Genomic DNA, 16608 nt, shown 5'->3' with positions numbered 1-16608 from the left:
GTGTATGTGGTTGGTGTGTTAGCAGAGACACACACAGGAAGACTCCCATATAGCTCTGGATGGTCACTGAGCTCCATACATTTCTTAGGTCATGTTTGAAAGTTCAGAGCACAATTTTATTGTTAAGCTTCGTAGAAAACAACAAAATAAATAAAAGTACCCCATAATATATTACATATATATGAATAGTTCAATAATTACTAACATGGGCTAACAGAAATGTTGTCTATCATACCAGGCTTTCCTTTCTGGCCCTAACTTATTGAAGCAACATTCTTTCACACTGAAAGCTAATAGATTTGATGAACCTTGGAAACTACAGGAGCTGTGCTAGGAAGTCATTTGCTCTAGAGGTCACTGACAAACCCTGGTGTGACTGTAGCAGTACACAGTGTCTGAGGGCACTTGGGACATACGAGCATGCATGAGTTCTGTGGTTAAGAATCCAAATCATCCAATATAGCAAACAAACTTCCAGAGCTAAGAATTAATGTTATATACTGAATCACTGTACCAGTTGGAACAAAGGTAAATACACATAACAGATACATACAAGATGCATTTGTAAAATCAGCTATTATTAAAACATTTCGGCCCTAGAAGAAATCTACTGGCAATGTGTTAATAGCAAAGACAGCTAAAACAATAAAATGGCATTTCTTCTCAAATATTTAAGGACATTGAGTAAGGACCCCTTAGGCTGGGTTGTGGTTCTGGGATGTTTAAGCCTATGAGAACCATATTGGGAACATCAAAGACTCTTTCCCCTCCCCAAAGAGCAATTCACTTCAGAGGATGCCACATAGACAAATAATTTAATGGCCACCATGGGTTTTTGTTTGTTTGTTTGTTAGTTTTTTGTTTTCTCTTTTTTCCCTTTAATATCTTAGAACATGCCACATACTTGACTTTAGACAGGCAAGAAGGCATAGTAAGATGGAACATGTCTAGAACAACAACAAGCAGGGGCTTGACAGCAGAAGACAAGCCCACCCACCTGACATTTCACTTCCAAGGAGGGTGTGCATACCAAGAATAACACGTAAGGTCCCTACTGGCTATGACAGACCAGGCTGCAACCCCACCCCCACCCCATTCCATTCCTTTGACAACTTTCCGGAGCCCACTCAATCAGTCTCTTCTTATATTGAGGACAACACTATATTTGGGTTTAATATTGTGGAGACAATCATCAGTTTCCTTTGTCAAGATGATGGATTTCCCTGGAGCCATATAAGGAGTCTCACTGCATTCTTCTACTCAGTACCATGAGTACAGAAGAATAAAGAATAGGGTGTGACACATAAGGTTTTCCTGAAGTCAGATGGGGAGAGGCTCCTAACGTTTCAGAGCAGCCTCAAGGAAATGACCTCTAAAGGAAGAGTCCTCACAACCTTTTTGTGGCTCATCTAATACAGATTTTCTATCTGGCTCAGCTAGCTGTGCACATGGCACAACTGCTCAGAACAGAAATGCATCAAAAGTTAGCAGAGAGGGAGAAACTTCAGATGAATAATTATTCCCACTTTCACTTCCCCCTCCCACCACCCTGAGCTCTTCCTCCTTGCCCCAGTCACTCACCTACCTTCCTCCTCCCACCAGCATGTTTGCTAGGCATGTCAAGGCTGACAGCCCTCTGTGGCAGCAGCGCAAATCCTAGTCCTGCAGGCTGCTTCGAAGCAGAGCCTCAAGGCTCTGCCCTTGTCCAGAGTGCGCTCAGCTGTACACACTAAAACTCCTTACCACTCTGATTGTTTGGCAGGCTTTTTTAAATGTTTTTTTTTTTTTCTTTTAAAATACCCTTTATTTCCTGCCTGCCTCAGAGACACCAAGAATAGAATCCTTGATACATCAGAATCTGGAAGCTCCCCACTCACCAGGACTGTGGTTCCTGATCCAGGGAGTGACGCTGAGAGTCACACAGTCTCTTGAGAGTGTCCAGGCCTGGCTGCTAAGCTCCCTGCTCTGATTAGTCTGTTGAGTTCACAGTGTTCCAGAGTGCTGAAGCACAGAAATTAGGGAGGGGAGGTGGAAGGAAAATCACTGGAGCCTCTTACGATCTAACTTCCACTAACTGAGAGGAAATGTCTTATAAATAAACAACAGCAAGAGAAACACACACCAAAAAAAAAAAAAAAAAAAAAACTATCCCATCCTGCCAGAGGAATGTACATTATTGTCTCCCGACGGAAAACTTTGCACCACACCAGAATGCAGCCATGTCTCCTGAAACTACCTCTCTTAAAACAGAAAGAAAAGAGACTCAAGAAGGGAGGTAGGGAAGCTTTTCTCATGTCCTTGAATTCTGTTGGGAAGTTCATGTGAGTTCCCAGTGTACAGCTACTCTAAGCAGTTTCACAGACTCTGTGTTCCAGGGTTTCGTGCGGAGGCTGCTTATTAACAAAATTTCATTCCTGCCCAGATCATTGCTCTACCATCCGGACATTTTCAGAAGGGAAGTTCAGGGAGGGTGCGGGTGGGGGTGGGGGTGAGGAGAGGGTGCAACTGTGGAGGAGAGGAAGAAAAGAGGACAAAGGGAAACTCCTGATGACCCAGAATGCCCTAGCCACAGCCAAGAGCCATGAGAAGCAAGCCCCCACCCCCCACCGTCCCCTGCTTGTTGAGGACTTGACGATGGGGTTGTGTGTAATCTACTTACTCTTTCTGCTCGGGAGGCTGAGGTTCCTACATTTCCAGCTCATGCTGGACTGTACCGTAAGCAACAAGTGAAATGAGTTCTGTGAGCTCATTCTAGTCCTTCGACTCCTGTCCACATCACTAAGCGACTGCACAGCTTGGCACAGGCCAGGATGAGTCAGCAGTCTCTGGTCATGAGAGGCCAGGCCTGGAATAGCATTGGGGTGTGTGTGTGTTGGGGGTGGGGGGGGGCAGGTCAGGAGCAAAATGAAGCAGAAAGCCAGCCTAGATGGCAGGACTCAAGTGTGTAATATGCAGGATACTGTAGGTCACAATGAAAGAACCTCATGAGCCCTGGGGTAAAGAATATAAAACTGCAGAAAGAACGGCAGCGCGTCGTGAGAACAAAACAGACCCTGAAGGCTGAAGCATGCTGGTTTTTACTACTACATGAGCACCTAGTTATTCATGCGCTGTAAGTTCCAGTAAAAACAGAGAGCTCCATACTATATTGTTTTAGCATTCTGATATGTTTTCCAATTGCTAAGTAGCAAAACAAAAAAGCAAATGTAGCAGTTATATAGAGAAGTAATATACTCTATAAAGTAATTGTAAGAGTAACTGATACATCAAGGATGGATATTTGGGCTGACTGCATCCTTATATAAGCTACACAAAATCATTAAGTCTACATCAAGTCTGAGGGTAGAAAAGAGCTGAGAGAAAAGAGACACAGCAAGTTCAACGGTACACACAGGGACCACTGCACTGTGTCTAGTTCTACCCAATACGTATAGTATACAGGGCTCTGTTACACAGTGACCACCAGGATTCCCAAGCATCACTCCTGTGCTGTACACTATAATACAGACAGAGGTAAGTCAAAGGAAAGGAGGGGTAAAATCTAAGTTAAAAAAATAAATCAGTGATGGAGAGGCAAGCTGTGCTATAAATCAACTGATGAAAACTACCTAAAACAGACTGAAAGATACCAATGTAGATAAGGCTCCTGAGTGGGAGACTGGGAATCCTCAAGAGGAAAGGGGAAGTCCGGCAGTGGTTTGGAGCTGTGTAGCATGGGAAGCAGAATGAGCCACCAGAGAAGAAAAACACTAGTGAACAACTTGAAGTTTGAAGGGGAGCCACCAAGATCTAGAACCCATTCTTAGCTTTTATCTCTCAGATGCACAAGGTTGTGTGTGTTAAGAAAACATGTATGACAGGCTATGTAGCTTCTGTCCTACAGCATGTCAGTAGAGTATCCTATCACATGTTCAATGAATTTCCTAGTCTGTTTCCTTCTCTTTGAAAGGGGGGGGGGTGACTGTATCATCCTAATTGGAGTTATAAAGGCTGAGTTGATGTTTATTTTTGTCATGGTATGTCTGTCTGACGCCGAATACACTCACTATAAACTACTATTATCATTAGCATCACTTATCACCCTTATGTGCCCAGTCAGAGAAGCTCTGCCATTGGTGTCCCACCAGATTGAGTAGAACCAGAAGAAATACTACAGCAGATCAGTTTGATGTAGGGCTTACCATGCTGCTTTGAAGAGCTTGTTTTCATGTGGGATGCTCAGTGTTACAATGTGAATACAGGGGATGCTGATGATCTATTATGTGAAAACCTTGATTGGAGAATCCATGTTATCAAAGGAACTGGGAGCCTGACAGTGTCTAGTAACCAGAGGCCAAAGGAAAAAAAATGAGGGAATTTTTAGAAGCTACTCCAAAAGCAACAGGATAAAAGTGCTATTGGCCTTGACCACATGATGAGGCTGTTTTACCAAAGGGGAAAACTTAGTCCAGTTGATTGTCCCAGCCTAATTGATTAATTGTGGGTCTGACCATCTGGCTGATGAATGCTGACACCCAGCAGTGATTACTGTGTAACACAAGTCCGGATGTGCTCTCCATGATGCCTCCCACATTAATGGTAACACTGACCCCCAGGTTAGTTTATTCAGGCCTCTTGGCTCAGTCTCTTCATGGAACAGTGGTTGTGGCAGGGAATATTTTACTAGACCTGGTCAAGCATATCTTCTTCTCCTGTTTCAGTGGCCACTCCTTTCCAATTCCACCCCGATCCTCTCCTGAGCCCTCTCGCACATAATTGGTTTTCATGCAAAGCCCTCCATCTGCACTTTTCATCATGTGGCCGAGGCTCTCATCTCTGGTTGCTCTATTGTGAAGAAGGTTGTCGGACTGGCCTGCAAGGGGAGCCCGTGGAGTCCTTTTCACTGTGTCATCTGGACTGGTTTACTATCACTTACTCATATGGTTACAAAACCGAAATTATTTCATCCAAGTCTTGAAACTGAGCTAAAGTTCTGTAATATTTCAATTCTGTATGAAGATTAAGAGAAGATAATTCTTACATCTTAGTTACTTGTCATTCTTAGATGTGTGCCATGGATAGGAACCATCCTTGTCCTAAAACTAACTTGAGATTTCAGGGAAGCATTTCCGAGTTAGAGAAACTGTATCAGGCTGAAGAAAATAACAGGGTACAGTAAGCATGCCACCTACAAATCCCTCTATATCCGGACATAGCATGTATGCAGAATTCCCTGGGCAAATCAGATTTGAACACGTGCAAACTTTAGCTATTACAAAAAGTTTATTTTCTTCTTCATTCTATTTGGTGGAGAGGTAGGACACAGTAAGCCCACACCAAATGGCTAGCAAAGCTTGTGTGAGGAGTCACAACGGACAACCATCCTTTCTCTGTTCTTTTCCCATCCTGATTTCTACCTTGAAATCATCCTGTCTCCTGGTCTCCACAGACGCTGAACTCCTCTGTGTTTGGGCTGTATTGGTGTTAATTTTCAGCAGAGAATGGTAGCAGCATGCTGAAATACAGAGTTCTGTGTGGGGAGTTGGGAAATATTTTTGGCATGGCTGTCAGTAAACAACTCTGTATCTTGGGCAAGTCAAGTCCCTTAACTCCCCATGTCTCGGTCTCTTCATTGAAAAATGATAGGGTAGGACTGCATGAACTCTGCAGTCTCTGCCAACAGTAAGATTCTATGGTTCTATAGCTCATTTCCCTTTTTCTCCCCTTTGGCATCAAATGCTCAACAACTCTGCATAAAATAATTTTTCTTTTTCAGTTACTGAAGGAAAAATATCTCCTTCATTTACTGCTGGGCATTTTCTATTTGTACCCCCTCTTTCTTTTTGGTGTTAGATATTTTGAGTCATAAACATGAACATATTCAGATAGATGCTTTAAATTTGAAGGCATTTAAGGAGAATAGCTTTCCCATGTAGAACATTTAGTATAGCTCTGCATGGAGGAAGCCAGCCATCCAAAGTGGAGCAAAGGGGCCAATTCACAAATGAGAGGAAGCCTTTCATAATAAGAGTCTCCAGGCTCTTCAATTTAGATAAAGCTCAAATGCTATCAACTCCCAACTACGTTTCCAGTCAGCCCCAGACACCATCACAGACACTTAGGACTACAAATCTGAGGACCAACGCTGGCAGGGATGCCGCTCTTATTTCACCTCCACCATCCATTGCCAAGTAGGATTTAGGATGGCATAGTAATAAGAGCCAAGAGGACAATCTGTCATTTATTTTCCTCCAAACTTTTTGAAATTTCCCATTTGGGCTCTGTTTCCCAGTTTTAATTTGGTAACTGCCATTTTTCAGCATTTCTTTTAACAGGTTACTAATAATTTCTGATACAGAATCTCATATTTCATTTTCTGCTGCTAGAACTGCTGTTAATATTTCATCTGCCTTCAGCTCGATTCAGAATAAAGGCTGCTACATTTTAGATACTCTGTTAACACTTAGGTTCTGGGATTTCATCTCCGGAGTTCACTTAGTTTACCCATATCTGGTTAAGTAACAGGTTGATGGTACAGGCAGTATCTCAGGGTGTGCTGCTAAACATGTTACAGATTCTTGTGGTAGCTCTTCTCCAAATCTCTGACTGAGAGACTGAAAATACCCTGTTTGTTTTCCAAGGTAACTTATGATTGGCTTTTGGAAGCAGAGTGGTTTTGACAAGCTGTGGCTCACAGAAAGTTCTAGGTTAAATTTTTTTTTGATTGTTTGAAATTTGCTAGATATATCACCTGTGAGGCCAGTCTCTTTTTCCATTTCAAGAGAGAGAGAGAGAGAGAGAGAGAGTCTAAGTATACATCTGTATTGCTATATGGATCCAATAAATTTAACTGCTTAAGATTACTGAATTCTCAATAAATAATAGCTATCATTAATAATTTATAATTCACATTATATAATTATTGGATTTTGACACATTTTCCAAGGTCAACAAATTAATCCAGATTTTTATTTTTTAATAAAAAATTCACTGAGAACTAGAGTAAAATCCTTTAAAGTGTAGATCAGTAAAGCCATATGGTCAGACAGTGTTTATAGCATCACCGTTTGCTGCCTTTCTAGCTAACTAAACTCTCAAAACATTTGGTTCATCTAATATCCAGGTCCAATCTTAGTCTGATCTGTGAGGACATATGGACTTCCTCCAACCTTAAGCATCACAGATCATTTTAATGTTACTTCAGAGTGTATGAAGCAGGTTCCATCAGAAGAGAAAAAAACACATTGCAGTAAAGAACTATTAACATTAACAGGTGACTAGAATAAGGTCAGAATACCTTAGAGAATTAAAGATAACTCTAAACATGAAAGAACAGCAAATATAAGGAATGACCACTCCTTGTAGAGCTCACATAGCATATTCAAGGAAAAGTTGTTTGTATTCTTAGACAACAATCCAGACCTTGCTGGGTACAAGTAAAATCTTTTAGGATTTGGACACAGACATTGTTCAACAAGGCACAGGCATTGTCTACTGAATGCTAGAAAAGTGCCAGAGAGCTTTCTCAACAGAAATTGTTGGTACCTGTATTCTTGAGTGGCAGTAAAAGATATCCATAGGATAGAACCTCGTGTATGTGTGCCTGCATGGTGTGTGCCAGGAGAAGTGGGCAGAGACCAGGTAGTGGGGTTGCTATCTGTACCTCAGCTGGAGCAAATAGATAGGAGTATGTTCCATACTGACAAACACCAGAGAAGTTATCCAAAAGAAAGAAGCCAGGTTCTGGAGAAATTGTGCACAGTGTATTAGTCGGCCAATGGAGTAGACAGAGCCAGGAAGGAAGCCCTCTGTGGTATGTCTACTGGACTCTCAACTGACAAAGTACCTTCAGGCCAGTGGACAAAGGAAGATGCTTAACTTGATCTTAGCCACAAGTCTGAGAAATGATAAAGGAGAATACTTTAAACAGTCACAATCTTTGTAGAGTAGGTAAGAAAGGGTGAATTTAGACTCAAAGGTAATGTGTTGTTAGGGTTCAAATGAGAACTGTCTACATAGGCTTGTGTACTGGAACACTGGGGTCCTTGCTGGTGACATTGTTTGGAAAGGTTATTTAGAACATTTGAGAGAGGTACAGCCTGGCTGGAGGAAGTCCATCACTGGGGTGGGGTTGAGAGTTTATAGCCTTGCCCCACTTCCAGTTAGCCCTGTTTCCCTATAGGGGTTTGGATGGGATCTCTAAGCACAAATAAACTCTTCCTCCAGATGCCTTTGGTCATGGATTTTGCCACAGCAATAGAAAATCAATGAAGGCGATTGGTAACAGACACAGGTATTTGCTCACACATTTCATGAAATAACTCACTTTGGACTTACAATCTAGTGTTCTTAATGTATTGCACTTTTATTTATGTTCATTAATAAACTGACTCCCTCTGTTCTGCTGGATAAATAATGTCAGAAGGAAGGGAAATAAGAGGCTACTAAATGGAAACCTATACATCACCAGTTTAAAAAAATCTCAGTACTAATATTTGTACAGTTCCCCTTCTCTCCCAGTGCTGCCCACACTTTTGTGATTTAATAAGGAAAAGCATACAGAGATACGACAGTACTGATCTAACTCTGTGACCCAAATCAGCATCCCTCCACACACCAGAATCCCAGCGATGTGGACTATTAGGATCATGACAAATAATTCAAAGTTGGAGAAAGGTAAAGCCCACCTCAGGTCTCATCTTTTTCTTTCTCTCCTAACTACAAATCAGTGCATTCTATGTTTTTGATATAATACTCTCCTACATTGTAAAACTTTTATTAAACAAAAGAGCACCAGGGAGTGAGCAGTTGGGTTCATTGCTAAAGCCATGTGATGATTACTGTTGGACAAGCTCTAAACCAAGGTAGGAATATAGACTCGAACACAGTTCCCTTCTTCTGCCTGCTTTCCTTATGTAAGAAGGGTTTTGTTGTTGTTGTTTTTGTTTGTTTGTTTGTTTTGGTTAATAGAAGTTAGGTTTAAAAACCTCTGACATTAGAAAACTGCTTGCTTATTGCAAATGTTTGAGCACAAATTCTAACTGGATCAGTAGAGTGCTAAGGGAAGTGTACTTTGGGGAGGCTCATGCCTCACCCATAAGTCCATCTTTCCCGAGGCCTGGTCACAAGCAGTACTCATCTCACTGCAGTGGAATAGATCCCTTTTCGTGTCATGTTGTCTGAAAACCAGGAGTCACACCCAGCAAGACAAGGCTTTCTGGATCCCCTAATCATCCTCTCACAGTCACATGGTAGGCATCTCTGTCAATCACAGGTGGGGATGCTTAAGGTCTTCTTTGTTTGTGTTACATATAAATACCAAGGGAAGACACACTAACCCTGCACTGAGGCCCTCCCTCCACACCATGTTCACATACCTCTGAGTCAGTTCTCGAGTCGAGAAGAGATGATGCACACAGAGCATCATGAATATCTGTAAAACGGGCTGGCAAGTCCATTTTGTTTTCGTTTGCCCTTCTGTTCAGCTGGCTTCTCGGCTATGACCCACTCTACTTACCCTGTCGGCTGCTCTTGCTAGCAACATGCCTTTTTAATCAGCCTTCCTGGGGTCTGCATTTGATTACAGCATTTGTGTTCTATTTTGATTCTTTTGTACTGTGCCCTGTGGTGTTAGCTTGAAAGGTGTTATTTATAAAATGAAATTCTATTGTATTGCCACTTGGATTCAAAGAGGACATATAATATTAATGTAGAATGTATTTAATAATATCTTGAAACTATTAAATCAATTTCGTCATGAGAACACAGAGGGGAAGGAGGGATGTGGGTTAGTAAGCAGGTAATAGGCTTAAGTATCACCGGAGCCTTTCCTGATGAGCCCCTGGAATCTGGCATGAGAAACACTCTCCTAATGGCAGGTTCTAAGGACAAGGACTACCTTCCTCAGCCAGACCAGGGCAGCACACACCTGTTTAAACATTCAACTGTGCAAGCCAAACATTTTACTAGGCTTCAGATGCAAATTTTTTTACTAAGAAAATCATGGGACGAGACATGAATATAACCCGCTTATGACCCAGAAAGGCTTAGGTAAGGAAAGAAATCAAATCGGTCACTGCTAGTGAGCTTCTTTTGAGATTTATAAAGATTTGTTCTCCCTTCTGATACTTTTCAAAAGCAGGAAATTCTCATGCTACCAAGAAAACAAGTTTCTACGTTGCCATAATTAGAATGATTTACTCACCTACCAAAATTGCCGGTTTCTTTGCAGTCGATATCTGGGCTTCTAGCATGAGGATCATGGACTGGCTTGTAGAAGAGGACCCATCCTCTCCTTACTCGCACCTCTAACGCACACCAGAGTCTAACCTGCTCTCTCAGGACATCACAGCTTGGGCAGCAGATCTGCTGGTGCAGATGTGCCATTTGGCCACTAGACACTCTTGTTTTCCTACTGAAACCACTGGAATAAAGAGCTAACTGCTATTTAGGTAGGAATAAAGGGTAATCATATGTGCTGTGTAGAAGTCACAAGTAACAGGTGGGAACTGTAACATGCACAGGAAGCTGCTTGTGCAGCTTGGAGCATGGGGGAGCGTGTTTATTGTTACCTGTTCCCACTCACTGGTTTGTACAATTCTCATAAAACCAGTGTCTAGCTTTTCAATAACAAGAAAGGGAATTACTTTTTTTTTTGCAGATAGATAATCTAATGATTTTAGAACAATATAAATTGAAATATATAATGATATACTTTATATAATGATTCTTTAAAATTAAAACGATATACAAATGTATAGCCAAGTGATAGTTCAGAGACCATTTTTCTTTGCCAAAATACTAAGAAAGAAATGACCATGCATTTTTGATGCCAAACCCAAGGAGCTAGGATGTATTACAGATACACACATCAATCTTTATTGGATCACATTATCAAGTATTTGCATGAAAAATCACATTATTTAATCTCTATATCCACTCAGGTTCTAGCTTATTAGTTTGTGTTTTGTAAGTATCCCATTAATTAGTATCTGTTAAATTAAACTGAGCACTAAGAACATAAAATGTTGGAACTCAAAGTAACTACAGATAATGCTGACTTAATGTACACACAGTAAATATTAACTGTCCTAGCTTGGTTCCTGTTGCTTTGAGAAAATACCAAAAGTAAAAGCAACTGTGGGAGTTTCCTCTCTACCTCAGGAAGACTCAAGTCAGGAACGAAAGCAGCGGCCACAGAGGAAAGCAGCTTCCTGGCTTGCTCTCTATGGCTGGGTCAACCTTCTTTCCTTTACTACTGAGGACTACATGTCTTGGAGGGGCACCACCCACAGTGGACTTGGGCCCTCCATGTCAATAATTCATCATGAAAATGCCCTTCAGATTTAGCTACAGAACAGTCTAATGGAGGCATTTTTCTCAATTGTGGATCCTTCTTCCCAAATGACTGTAGCTTATATCAAATTGACAAAAATTCAAACAGCACAATAAGTTATAAAAGGGTCAATGTTAATAATGGAAGTCTTTAGCAGAGTTGTTTTAAGATTCTGCTTCTGAAAACTAAATTGCTCAATCAATTAAACTGAAATAGGAGTTCCTCTGCCCAAGTAAAGCAGCACTATTTAAGGAGAGGAGCGCTCGTGCTCAGTGGTTAAGAGTTCATACTAGCCGGGCGTGGTGGTGCACGCCTTTAATCCCAGCCCTTGGGAGGCAGAGGCAGGCGAATTTCTGAGTTCGAGGCCAGCCTGATCTACACAGTGAGTTCCAGAACAGCCAGGGCTACACAGAGAAACCCTGTCTCAAAAAAGAAAAAAAAAAAAAAAGGGTGAGTGGAACACAGCTTCTGCTCCAGTCCAATCACGTGGGACCTGAGACTGCTTTGGTTGGGGAGGCAGAAATCCGGCCTCAGTAGGGCCACAAGCCTCTCCGGTCAGAAAAGCACCGGAGTAGCTAGGGCGCAGGGTCGGCTGAAACTCGCCAGCTACCCACAACACCCGCCACAGGATCTTAAGACTTCTGGTGAGTGGAACACAGCTTCTGCTCCAATCCAATTGGGCGAGGGACCAGAGACTGCATTAGTTAGGGAAGCAGAAAACCGGCCTGAGTAGGACCACAGGCCACTTCTGGCCGGACCAGCACCTGGGTAGCTAGAGCACAGGGTCGGCTGACACCCGCCAGCTACCCACGACCCCCGCCACAGGATTTTGAGACTGCTGGTGAGTGGAACACAGCTTCTGCTCCAATCTTTAAACAGTGACAACAACAACAACTAACCCCAGAGATTACCAGATGGCGAAAGGTAAACGTAATAATCTTACTAACAGAAACCAAGACCACTCACCATCATCAGAACCCAGCACTCCCACTTCGCCCAGTCCAGGGCACCCCAACACACCGGAAAAGCTAGACACGGATCTAAAAGCATATCTCATGATGATGGTAGAGGACTTCAAGAAGGACTTTAATAACACACTTAAAGAAATACAAAGGAACACTGGTAAACAGGTAGAAGACATTAAAAAGGAAGCACAAAAATCCCTTAAAGAATTGCAGGAGAACACTGCTAAAGAGTTACAAATCCTTAAAGTAAAACAGGATAACATAATCAAACGGGTAGAAGTCCTTACAGAAAAACAGGAAAACACATCCAAACAGATGATGGAATTGAACAAAACCATACTAGACCTAAAAAGGGAAGTAGACACAATAAAGAAAACCCAAAATGAGGCAACACTGGAGATAGAAACCCTAGGAAAGAAATCTGGAACCATAGATACGAGCATCAGCAACAGAATACAAGAGATGGAAGAGAGAATCTCAGGTGCAGAAGATTCCATAGAGAATATCGGCACAACAATCAAGGAAAATGTAAAATGCAAAAAGAACCTAACTCAAAACATCCAAGAAATACAGGACACAATGAGAAGACCAAACCTACGGATAATAGGAGTGGATGAGAATGAAGATTTTCAACTCAAAGGACCAGCAAACATCTTCAACAAAATTATAGAAGAAAACTTCCCAAATCTAAAGAAAGAGATGCCCATGAACATACAAGAAGCCTACAGAACTCCAAATAGACTGGACCAGAAAAGAAATACCTCCCGACACATAATAATCAGAACAACAAATGCTCTAAATAAAGATAGAATACTAAAAGCAGTAAGAGAAAAAGGCCAAGTAACATATAAAGGCAAGCCTATCAGAATTACACCAGATTTCTCACCAGAGACTATGAAAGCCAGAAGATCCTGGACGGATGTTATACAGACACTCCAGCCCAGGCTACTATACCCAGCCAAACTCTCAATTAACATAGATGGAGAAACCAAAGTATTCCACGACAAAACCAAATTCACACATTATCTCTCCACGAATCCAGCCCTTCAAAGGATAATAACAGAAAAAAACCAATACAAGGACAGGAACCACGCCCTAGAAACAACAAGAAGGTAATCCCTCAACAAACCTAAAAGAAGACAGCCACAAGAACAGAATGCCAACTTTAACAACAAAAATAACAGGAAACAACAATTACTTTTCCTTAATATCTCTTAATATCAATGGACTCAACTCCCCGATAAAAAGACATAGACTAACAAACTGGCTACACAAACAAGACCCAACATTTTGCTGCTTACAGGAAACTCATCTCAGAGAAAAAGATAGACACTACCTCAGAATGAAAGGCTGGAAAACAATTTTCCAAGCAAATGGTATGAAGAAACAAGCTGGAGTAGCAATTCTAATATCTGATAAGATTGACTTCCAACCCAAAGTCATTAAAAAAGACAGGGAGGGACACTTCATACTCATCAAAGGTAAAATCCTCCAAGAGGAACTATCAAACCTGAATATCTATGCTCCAAATACAAAGGCAGCCACATTCATTAAAGAAACTTTAGTAAATCTCAAAGCACACATTGCACCTCATACAATAATAGTGGGAGACTTCAACACACCACTTTCACCAATGGACAGATCATGGAAACAGAAGCTAAACAGGGACACAGTGAAACTAACAGAAATTATGAATCAAATGGATCTGGCAGATATCTACAGAACATTCTATCCTAAAACAAAAGGATATACCTTCTTCTCAGCACCTCATGGTACCTTCTCCAAAATTGACCACATAATTGGTCACAAAACAGGCCTCAACAGATACAAAAATATTGAAATTGTCCCTTGCATCCTATCAGATCACCATGGACTAAGGCTGATCTTCAATAACAAAATAAATAATAGAAAGCCAACCTTCACGTGGAAACTGAACAACACTCTTCTCAATGATACCTTGGTCAAGGAAGGAATAAACAAAGAAATTAAGGACTTTTTAGAGTTCAATGAAAATGAAGCCACAACATACCCAAATTTATGGGACGCAATGAAAGCATTTCTAAGAGGAAAACTCATAGCTCTGAGTGCCTCCAAAAGGAAACTAGAGAGAGCACACATTAGCAGCTTGACAACATACCTAAAAGCACTAGAACAAAAGGAAGCAAATTCACCCAAGAAGAGTAGACGGCAGGAAATAATCAAACTCAGGGGCGAAATCAACCAAGTGGAAACAAGAAGAACTATTCAAAGAATCAACCAATCAAGGAGCTGGTTCTTTGAGAAAATCAACAAGATAGATAAACCCTTAGCCAGACTCACTAGAGGGCACAGGGAAAGCATCCTAATTAACAAAATCAGAAATGAAAAAGGAGACATAACAACAGATCCTGAAGACATCCAAAACACCATCAGATCCTTCTACCAAAGGCTATACTCAACAAAACTGGAGAACCTGGATGAAATGGAGAAGTTCCTAGACAGATACCGGGTACCAAAGTTGAATCAAGATCAGGTTAATGATCTAAACAGCCCTATATCCCCCAAAGAAATAGAAGCAGTCATTGATAGTCTCCCAACTAAAAAAAGCCCAGGACCAGACGGGTTTAGTGCAGAGTTCTATCAGACCTTCAAAGAAGATCTAATCCCAGTTCTTCACAAACTATTCCACAAAATAGAAACAGAAGGTACTCTACCCAACTCATTCTATGAAGCCACAATTACTCTGATACCTAAACCACAAAAAGACCCAACAAAGATAGAAAACTTCAGACCAATATCCCTTATGAATATTGATGTAAAAATCCTCAATAAAGTTCTTGCTAACCGAATCCAAGAACACATCAAAACAATCATCCATCCTGACCAAGTAGGTTTCATCCCAGGGATGCAGGGATGGTTCAATATACGGAAATCCATCAACCTAATCCAGTATATAAACAAACTCAAAGACAAAAACCACATGGTCATCTCGTTAGATGCGGAAAAAGCATTTGACAAGATCCAACACCCATTCATGATAAAAGTCTTGGAAAGATCAGGAATTCAAGGCCCATACCTAAACATGATAAAAGCAATCTACAGCAAACCAGTAGCCAACATCAAAGTAAATGGTGAGAAGCTTGAAGCAATCCCTCTAAAATCAGGGACTAGACAAGGCTGTCCACTTTCTCCATACCTATTCAACATTGTACTTGAAGTCCTAGCCAGAGCAATTCGACAACAAAAGGAGATCAAAGGGATACAAATTGGAAAAGATGAAGTCAAAATATCACTTTTTGCAGATGATATGATAGTATATATAAGTGACCCTAAAAATTCCACCAGAGAACTCCTAAGCCTGATAAACAGCTTCGGTGAAGTAGCTGGATATAAAATTAACTCAAACAAATCAATGGCCTTTCTCTACACAAAGAATAAACAGGCTGAGAAAGAAATTAGGGAAACAACACCCTTCTCAATAGTCACAAATAATATAAAATATCTTGGCGTGACTCTAACTAAGGAAGTGAAAGATCTGTATGATAAAAACTTCAAGTCTCTGAAGAAAGAAATTATAGAAGATCTCAGAAGATGGAAAGATCTCCCATGCTCATGGATTGGCAGGATCAACATTGTTAAAATGGCTATCTTGCCAAAAGTAATCTACAGATTCAATGCAATCCCCATCAAAATTCCAAATCAATTCTTCAACGAATTAGAAAGTGCAATCTGCAAATTCATCTGGAATAACAAAAAACCTAGGATAGCAAAAACTCTTCTCAAGGATAAAAGAACCTCTGGTGGAATCACCATGCCAGACCTAAAGCTTTACTACAGAGCAATTGTGATAAAAACTGCATGGTACTGGTATAGTGACAGGCAAATAGACCAATGGAATAGAATTGAAGACCCAGAAATGAACCCACACACTTATGGTCACTTGATCTTCGACAAGGGAGCTAAAACCATCCAGTGGAAGAAAGACAGCATTTTCAACAAATGGTGCTGGCACAACTGGTTGTTAACATGTAGAAGAATGCGAATCGATCCATTCCTATCTCCTTGTACTAAGGTCAAGTCTAAGTGGATCAAGGAACTTCACATAAAACCAGAGACACTGAAACTTATAGAGGAGAAAGTGGGGAAAAGCCTTGAAGATATGGGCACAGGGGAAAAATTCTTGAATAGAACAGTAATGGCTTGTGCTGTAAGATCGAGAATTGACAAGTGGGACCTCATGAAACTGCAAAGCTTCTGCAAGGCTAAAGACACCATCAATAAGACAAAAAAAACACCAACAGATTGGGAAAGGATCTTCACCTATCCTAAATCAGATAAGGGACTAATATC

General features: G+C 41.1%; 1 protein-coding gene across 27 annotated transcripts in view; it reads right to left on the bottom strand.

Annotated features, from left to right (window-relative positions):
- Window positions 1-16608, bottom strand: part of Zbtb20 (zinc finger and BTB domain containing 20) — a 765654-nt gene that overhangs the window by 270801 nt on the left and 478245 nt on the right. For 2 of the 27 annotated variants that reach the window (XM_029470521.2, XM_085832270.1), the window contains one exon: window positions 4182-4319. The exons of 20 other annotated variants lie outside the window; for them this stretch is intronic. The gene's annotated coding sequence lies outside the window, so the exon portion shown is untranslated. 5 more of the 27 variants (XM_085832274.1, XM_029470527.2, XM_029470530.2 and 2 more) reach the window with 4 other exon arrangements.

Source organism: Mus caroli, unplaced genomic scaffold (assembly GCF_978045245.1).
Source record: "Mus caroli unplaced genomic scaffold, Mus_caroli_1 scaffold_17, whole genome shotgun sequence".
Classification (NCBI taxonomy): Eukaryota; Metazoa; Chordata; class Mammalia; order Rodentia; family Muridae; genus Mus; species Mus caroli.
The sequence above is the reverse complement of the archived record's forward strand: the minus strand, read 5'-3'. Positions and strand labels throughout refer to the sequence as shown.